Consider the following 8,445-nt stretch of genomic DNA (forward strand, 5'->3'; position numbering starts at 1 on the left):
CAACATTTTTAAGTTACATTCCTAAATAAATGTAAATAAATATTTATTCTAAAACATTTTAGTTCTTTAGTTCACAAAACTTTTTGCTTGAATAATCATAATAATCGTTGCCTAGTCAATATCTAGCAGAACTTCAAAGTTCTTTCTCCAGAATCTCTATTCTAAATACTTATTTTTCCCATGCCATTTTTTACCATGACATTTTTTTCCATGCCATTTTTTACCATGCCATTTCCTTTAACCATATCATTTTTACCATGCAATTTTCTTTTTAAACATGCAAGAAAGAAAGTAAAAGGACTTATCCTGCCTTGATAGAGTTCAAAATAGACTTCGTAGCCTTGTCGGGGATGTCCTTTTCTCTTCCCTGCAACCTCCTTCTCACAGATAGGATGTTGCGAGTTTGTCTCTGCCTTATCGTTATTTTCATGGCAGGTGCTCGGCTGAGGTCCAATCTATGGTCCCCCTCACCAAACTTTCACAAGAAACACCTGTCTAGCAGAAAATACTATCACTAGTTTCCCCCACTCTTTATCTGTGCCTAAAACTAAGCGTAGATTCCATGAGCAAAACTTCTTTCTTAGAACTGCACGCCTATGAAATTTTCTTCCGTTTTTCTTCTTTCCAGCTGACTACAATATGGTTGTCTTCAAGTCTAACGTAAACAAGTTTTTGATGAGCCGTTCTATATAAGTTAAAAAATTTACCGAATCTCCATTACTAACTGTTACTATATTGTCCAATTTCTACTGTACACTCTTTAACCCTTATCCTCGAGTGGCCTCTTGGCCTTGATAAGTGGTGATTCCTATGTAAAAAAAAAACCCAAAACAACCATTGCTTCACAATTACACGTGAAACCACCCTGGCCAGGTGTATCCATTGTTTCTCAAGACTGAACGAAGTCTATGAGTGCCCCTACATCAAATAGTAACAATTTTTAATTACATAGATATAAAGAGTTAAAACGTGTTTACTCTAACGTCAAAGGTATGAGTTCATATACAAACGCTGTTTTAATTTGAATTAAAATAAAATACGCATCACGTGCGCTTGAAAGCCAAATCATACCGTAATATTAGGAAAATAAACTGTTAAGTTTTGAGACATTATGTTGAACAAAGATGGCGGCGTAGTTCAGATCAGTAACCAAGATGGCGGCGTAGTTCAGATCAGTAAGATGGCGGCGTAGTTCAGATCAGTAACCAAGATGGCGGCGTAGTTCAGATCAGTAACTAAGATGGCGGCGAAGAATTAAATGCGGTCCGTGACGTAGCAAACGGCGAACTGATTGAATCCAAAATTCGACAATTTTATAATAATTTTGGGACGTTTTCATTGGTTCCGTTGGTTATAAAAATGATTGGCGAATCCATTCGTCTCATACCCTCATCAAAAACATTTTACATAAACAAATATTTTACTTGTTTTGAATTTATCACAAATATATTTCAGAGATATACTCCATCTTCACTGTGTTGTTTTGTTTGTTTCTTTCTTCTTTTCTTCTTCCTTGCCATGTTGTAACGTTGGAGAAAGAAATATGTTTGTAAAAAGCCGCGCGTTGTATCTCTCATTTTTGACGTTATGCTCGCGTTGCCTACGCACAGTTCAAACATTTCAAAATACAACCGCTAGATACAACCCGCGGCTCTTTACAAACACATTTTTCTTTCTCCAACTCTAGAACATGGCAAGAAAGAAGAAAAGAAAAAAAGAAACAAAACAACATACTGAAGATGGAGTATATCTCTGAAATATATTTGTTATAAATTTCAAACAAGTAAAATATCTGTTTATTTTCCTAATATTACGTTGTGATTTGGCTTTCAAGCGCACTTGATGCGTATTTAATTTTATTGTGTTTATGTGTTAAGATATTCTGTTTACGGAGTGAAGGGTGTGGGCAGGTAGGATGATGAAGTGGTAGTGGATGGGGAGTGTTCAGAGAGCGCGCGTGGGCACGAGCGTATCAGCCACAAAAGGATGTTCGAATACAATGAAACCTCTGGTTGGTCTTTGGAATATGTATGTATAGTTTTTAAATAAATATGTGTATTTTAGCTCTTACATTCGCGATTGAGCACTTTATTTGATTTCTTTTCATTGCATTTTAACACCCCCCCTCTCTCTCTCTCTCTCTCTCTCTCTATATATATATATATATATATATATATATATATATATATATAATAAAAGATGGGTTACAAAACTTATATATAACATTTTATATCATCTACACAATAATGAAAAATAAAGGGAAATATTATGAAAAAAAATCTTGTTTAAAGTTAAAGTACTTGGTTAATAAGAAATACTCTAAAGACCCATGCTTTTATATTGCAAACTTTGTGATCACGTACTTTTGGTCAATTATAAATATTCCAGCAACCAGCAACGATGGATTATTAGTCCTTCCCTAATCATCTTGTGATTTGCGGATCGGCTAAATTATTTTCTCTACAGAATACTGATTGCTTTTTAAAACTACGTATTTTTGTTGTCGCGATTGCTTCGCATGATGACATATGGGATAAAAATATGGCCTTACTTTTAGCGATACTCTGATTTAGACATAGCTTCTCGCATCTGCTGGCTTACCACGGAATTCCTTTTTAATTTCGAACCTCATCATATAAAAATCAGATATTAGCATCCATCACACACATCAACACCCTTCCATATATATATATATATATACACACACAAACATTTATTTAAAAACTATATATACATATTCCAAAGACGAACCAGCGGTTTCATTGTATTGGAACAGACTTCTCTGGCTGATAAAAACCAACACAACTCATCAGCATCTGATGGAAGGCGGAAAAACAAAACGGAAAAAATATACAGCGGTTAACGGGCGGTAACTTTGATCTAATGTCCCCGTTGTAAAATAGTCATTTGTAAGCGACGTTAAGATATTCTGTTTACGGAGTGAAGGGAGGGGTGGGCAGGTAGGATGATAAAGTGGATGGGGATCTGGCCCATTTTTCGATTAGAAGTATTTAGCTTCGAAAGAAAAAGAGAAATAGAGGAGAATACGAAACAGGAAGTAAAGACGCCACCTGTCGGATAGATGGAAACTACGACAAGGGCATGTAACCGTTGCATTATTGATGAATGTTTGTATGCGTGTGTGCGCGACACCCCTATTCGCATATCATTTGAAAAGCGTATGTCTGTATATGTACATATACATATGCCAGCTATATATACCAGGCGTTGCCAGGTGGAAAGTTATGTCCTGTATGACCTCATATATGAAGTCATCATATATGATGTCATCGGCTATGACGTCATATATAATGATAATGTATATATGACGTAATCTATGACGTTTTGTGACCATACATAATATGACATCATACTATATGACGCCTTTTGCTATGACATCATATATATCGTGTATCTTTTAAACAAACAAACAATCAATTAAACAAACAAACCAACAAAAAAAAAAGACAAGAACAGATTTGTACTTTATTATGAGGGAGTTGTACATGTCCTTTAAAAGGGGGTGATACTGCATGTATAGAGGAAAAAAAACTCATTCGTATATAATGGTAGGTAACTCTTCAGGCTAAAGGGAAACAATTAGTGCCAATATGTATACCCACACTTCGGGTCAAGATCACAGTGTAGTATCTTTTCTCATGCTACACTTCACATTTTCTGTTCTCAGTCAGTGGGGGAGAAATCCTTCATCACTAAGATCATTTTAATTTTTGCTCCTATCCAGAGTGCCCCAGTTGGGGGAGAGCTGGATTTTCCCACATTAAAACTGACCTTGTGTTTAACTCTGCCCTCGTGCCTAAACCTAAACGTAGATTCCATGAACAAAGCCTTTTTATTAGAACTGCACGCCTGTGGAATTGTCTTCCGTTTTCCTGCTTTCCGGCTGACTACAATATGGTTGTCTTCAAGTCTAACGTAAATAAGTTCTTGATGAGCCATTCCATATAAGTTATCAAATTTAACAAATTTTCATTACTAATGATTATTATATTGTCCAATTTCTACTGTACACTCTTTAATCCTTATCATTGAGTGGCCTCTTGGCCTTGATAATGAGTTGATACCTATGAAAAAAAAAAAGAAAAAGTCCAATGTGAACAAGTTCTAATTGAATCGTCCCCCTAAGTAATCCAAGTTTCAAAATTCCCACTTATTACTATGCTAAAATCACAATGACTAATGTATACCTATTAACCCTTATCCTCGAGTGGCCTCTGGGCCTTGATAAGTGGTGACACCCTTGTAAAAAAAAAAAAAAAAAAGTAAATAGGAACAGAGAAGGGTGTGGCTCTTCGACATGTACGGACGGTCATTGAATATGGAGAGGCTGTTGCAACTGCAGAATGGGCAATTTTATGCATCACAGTGATTTATATAAGGTATTTCAAATTTTTCTACATAAAACGACCTTGTGTCCAAGTCTGCCCTCGTTGAGAGTCAAGTAAATTGGAAGACTGTTTTTTTTTCTTTCACTGCTCTTTCCCAACTGTGCTCCATATTATTTTTTTTAGTGTCTCTCGTTTAAACACCTAATAATCGGAAAGAATTTGAAATTTTGAGCAACTCTTTTAAAAAGCAAGTATACGTAAGGAGGGGAGACCTGCAAATTCTCCCTTGTCCGTTCGTCCATCCGCATTTTCTCAATAACTACGCGTTGGAATTTTATGAAAGTTTCCACAAATATTAAACATGATATGAGTAAAAAAGTAACAGAACGAATTTTCCGGGAAAACTCCGGTTGGACTATTAGGGGTGCCTTCCGAGTTAAAATGGTTAAAATTGACATTTTTGTGTTTATTAAAGTGATGCGTTGGATTTTTATAAAACTTTCTGAAAAGTTGTAACTAACTGATTTCTATATAATTTTGTTTGTCTATACTTTGCAATAACTCTTGGGTGTGCCCCAGGGTCTCTTTTTGAACTAATAAAAACACTCAATTTTGGGGACTATTTTACCATATCTGTGCAAAATTTTCTGTGTATGTCTATTTAGCAGTTTTGTATAGTGCTGAACTCAAATTTAAATATTTTAAAGCCTTGAGGACTTTTGGGTCTAAATGTGGGGAGGGGAATGATGGACTTAGACATTTCTTTTTTTTTTTTTCATCGTGCAGAACTCAAATTTACATACGTTAAGGTCTAAAACTGCACCGTTTGTTCATTTTCACCCGGATTTAACGTCCCCTGGGGACTTTTGGGGTGGGGGGGCGGTCAAATGCTGAACTTAGTCATTTTTTATGCCTCGTTCACTGTGCACTCTCGGGGACCATGCATGCTTCACTTGTTTTTAATTAGATTTTGCCCCTGAAAAATGCGGACACATTCTCGGAGAATGTTATACATATAAAGGCGCATAATAAATAATGCCTCCTTTTTATTCCGCCCGAATGGATCAGAAAAATTGCAATGATGACTGAACTTGGGTATTTCTGACATGAAAGTTTTATCTCTGTGTTTCTTGACGGGGTAAGACTTAAGAAAGCAACACCTGTCATAGACGTGCGTCAGAAGCTGTAATTCTCCATTAAATTTCTGGTAAGTATGACTGAAGAATAGTGTTGACTATGTAGAAATCTTAATTGTGGAGCAGAAAAGACGCTCGTTTTAATGGTACTACTACTGTCTTCGTAGTTCTTCATCTTTTTTTTTGTAAAATATAGGAGGTTTTACCTTTAGAATAAACATTGTATGACAAAGTGCGTTTCCGACGCCGATGCACAGACACCACCCCATTTCTGGCACAAATATATTGAGATTGGTGTTGGCTATGTAGAACAAATAATTTTTGGAGCCCAGAATGTCGCTATATATATATGGGGACTGTATGTGTATGTGTGTTGTATTTAAATATATATAGTCTCTCTCTCTCCCCTCTCTCTCTCTCTCTCATATATATATATATATATATATATATATATATATATATATATATATATATATAAAGTATATTTCATTAAATAAAATCGACATTTTTGTCTATTATTTCAGTTTAATTCTTCCGAATAATGGTCTTCACTTCTGGCAGGAACTGGCTGATGTAATTTCCATATTTATTGTAAGTCAGATTACTTTCCAATCCTTATGAATTCACCGTCAGGAATAGATTAATCTTACTGGTTTTACCCAATTGATATATTTTTTCTTTGTTAATAATTTAATTTTTTTATATAATTAATAATTTTCCTGCTAGAAGTGAAAACCATTATTCGGATCTAACACAAATATGGCGATTACATTAGCCAGTTCCTGTCAGAAGTTAATTTGGAAATAATCCAAAACAGAATTAATTATTATACGAAGATATAAATTTATGCGTTTATTTTCAGTATTTACATCAACAGTGCTCAATATATAGGTAGAGCTAGGTATTAAGTTATGAAAATATGCAGTGCAATTAAGCTTGATTGCCAAATATATTTTCATAACTTACTATATATATATATATATATATATATATATATATAAGGGAGTAGTCACCAACAATGTGTATTTTTTTAACATTATTTTATTATTCCGTGTCTTGGTTTTTCATTGAGAATTATAATTATAGGTTTTGTCATCAAGGCGTGAGGTTTTGGAAATATATATACATATATATTATATATATTCCTATAAATCTGTGTTTCTTTTGTGTGCATTGATATTTATATTAAAACCCTCTTTTCTATTTATTTAAAAATAAAATACAATTTTCTTATATATGAGTCATGGAATTGAATTCATCTGCAAAAGATCTAGCTAGTTTGCATATTCTTTTAAACATTCATTTTAATTAATTCCCTATTAGTTTTTTCGCTTTTCTTATGGGATGATCATCTTTAGTTAACTATTACGTGTAATTATATTCATGCAGATATTCTACATGATTTATACTTGCATAATATTTGCGTAAAAAGTTTATAGGACACACAATATTGTTTCCATGTATATTTATGTATACGTATATATTTTTGTTTAATCTATCTATCCGTCTGTCTGTCTATCTATCTATCTATCTATCTATCTATCTATCTATCTATCTATGTACATTTCCCTACGCAATAACTCTGTCAATTTTTAGTCTACAGACTCGAGATTTTATATAGAGGGTACTAAGATTTGGGAAAATCGATGTGATAGGGTTTGGGACAGAAATTTGGCGATTAAGGGGTAAAAGTTCAACGATTTTACCTTTGAGAACTCTACCAAACTCCTCCGACAATTTTGGGTCCAGACACTTGAAATTTTAGATATCGGTTCCTTGGACATGGGTCTAACTTAATAACATGATTTGAGTCCAAAACAATAAATTTTAAGGGGTTATAATAGGGGTCAAAGTTAAAAATAATTGACCGCTTTTTTTTTGGCTCAACATACACCTCTAAATATCCGGGCAACGCCGGGCACCCATGCTAGTATATATATATATATATATATATATATATATATATATAGTCATCCACATACAGTACTGTTTTGTTGTATCACAACACATCAGCGCAGCTAGACTAGCACCTTGTTCTAGCCGTCGATTGGACCTACAACCATTGTGTTAATAGTCGGCAATTCTTATGACTGGACAATGAATCGGTGCTCATAAATGTCTCATCAAATGTCAAAAAAATCAACATTCGCCCATTGCTTTTACAGTGCTCGAGCTGTCAGTTTGTTTACAAATAAACAAGCAGCGAGCCTCGCTTTATAGCTAAATAAACAGCAGGTGAAATACATTTACGACAGTGCTCAACTCAAACATGGGGGCTTAATATATAGTCATCCACATACAGTACTGTTTCGTTGTATCACAACTCATCAGTGCGGCTAGACTAGCACCTTTCCCTAGCCGTGAATTAACCCCACAACCTTCGTGTTCAGCATATATATATATATATATATATATATATATATATATGTGTGTGTGTGTGTGTGTGTGTGTGTGTGTGTGTGTGTGTGTGTACTAGCAGGCCGTCAGACGTTGCCCGGTCATAAGCTACGCAAAAATAAAAAATATGACATTTTAATTCATTCCGATTAAGCACTTATGTGTGTGTGTGCGTGTGTGTGTGTGTGTGTGTGTGTGTGTGTGTGTGTGTGTACTAGCAGGCCGTCAGGCATTGCCCGGTTATAACCTACGAAAAAATAAAAAATATGACTTTTTAATTCAATTTTCTATTATGTCTTTTTCTAAACAGTTCACTTCTTCTAAGTAAAAACAAAAAGAATAATTGAACTGATATCGAAATCAAAACCTGTTCAAGTACGATAAGCATTAGGCCAGCTTGCCACGTTCTTTAATGTGTGTTTTCAAGCCTTCTTATTCATAGACAAAGGAAGCTGCTATAAGGTCGAGTACTTTCCAATCCTTCTAGATTCATCGTACGGGATGGATTAAGTTATGTAGCACTCACTCAATATGGTGATTACATCAGCCAGTTCCTGCCCAAA

Source organism: Euprymna scolopes, chromosome 24 (assembly GCF_053919585.1).
Source record: "Euprymna scolopes isolate OS-2025 chromosome 24, ASM5391958v1, whole genome shotgun sequence".
Taxonomy (NCBI): Eukaryota; Metazoa; Mollusca; class Cephalopoda; order Sepiida; family Sepiolidae; genus Euprymna; species Euprymna scolopes.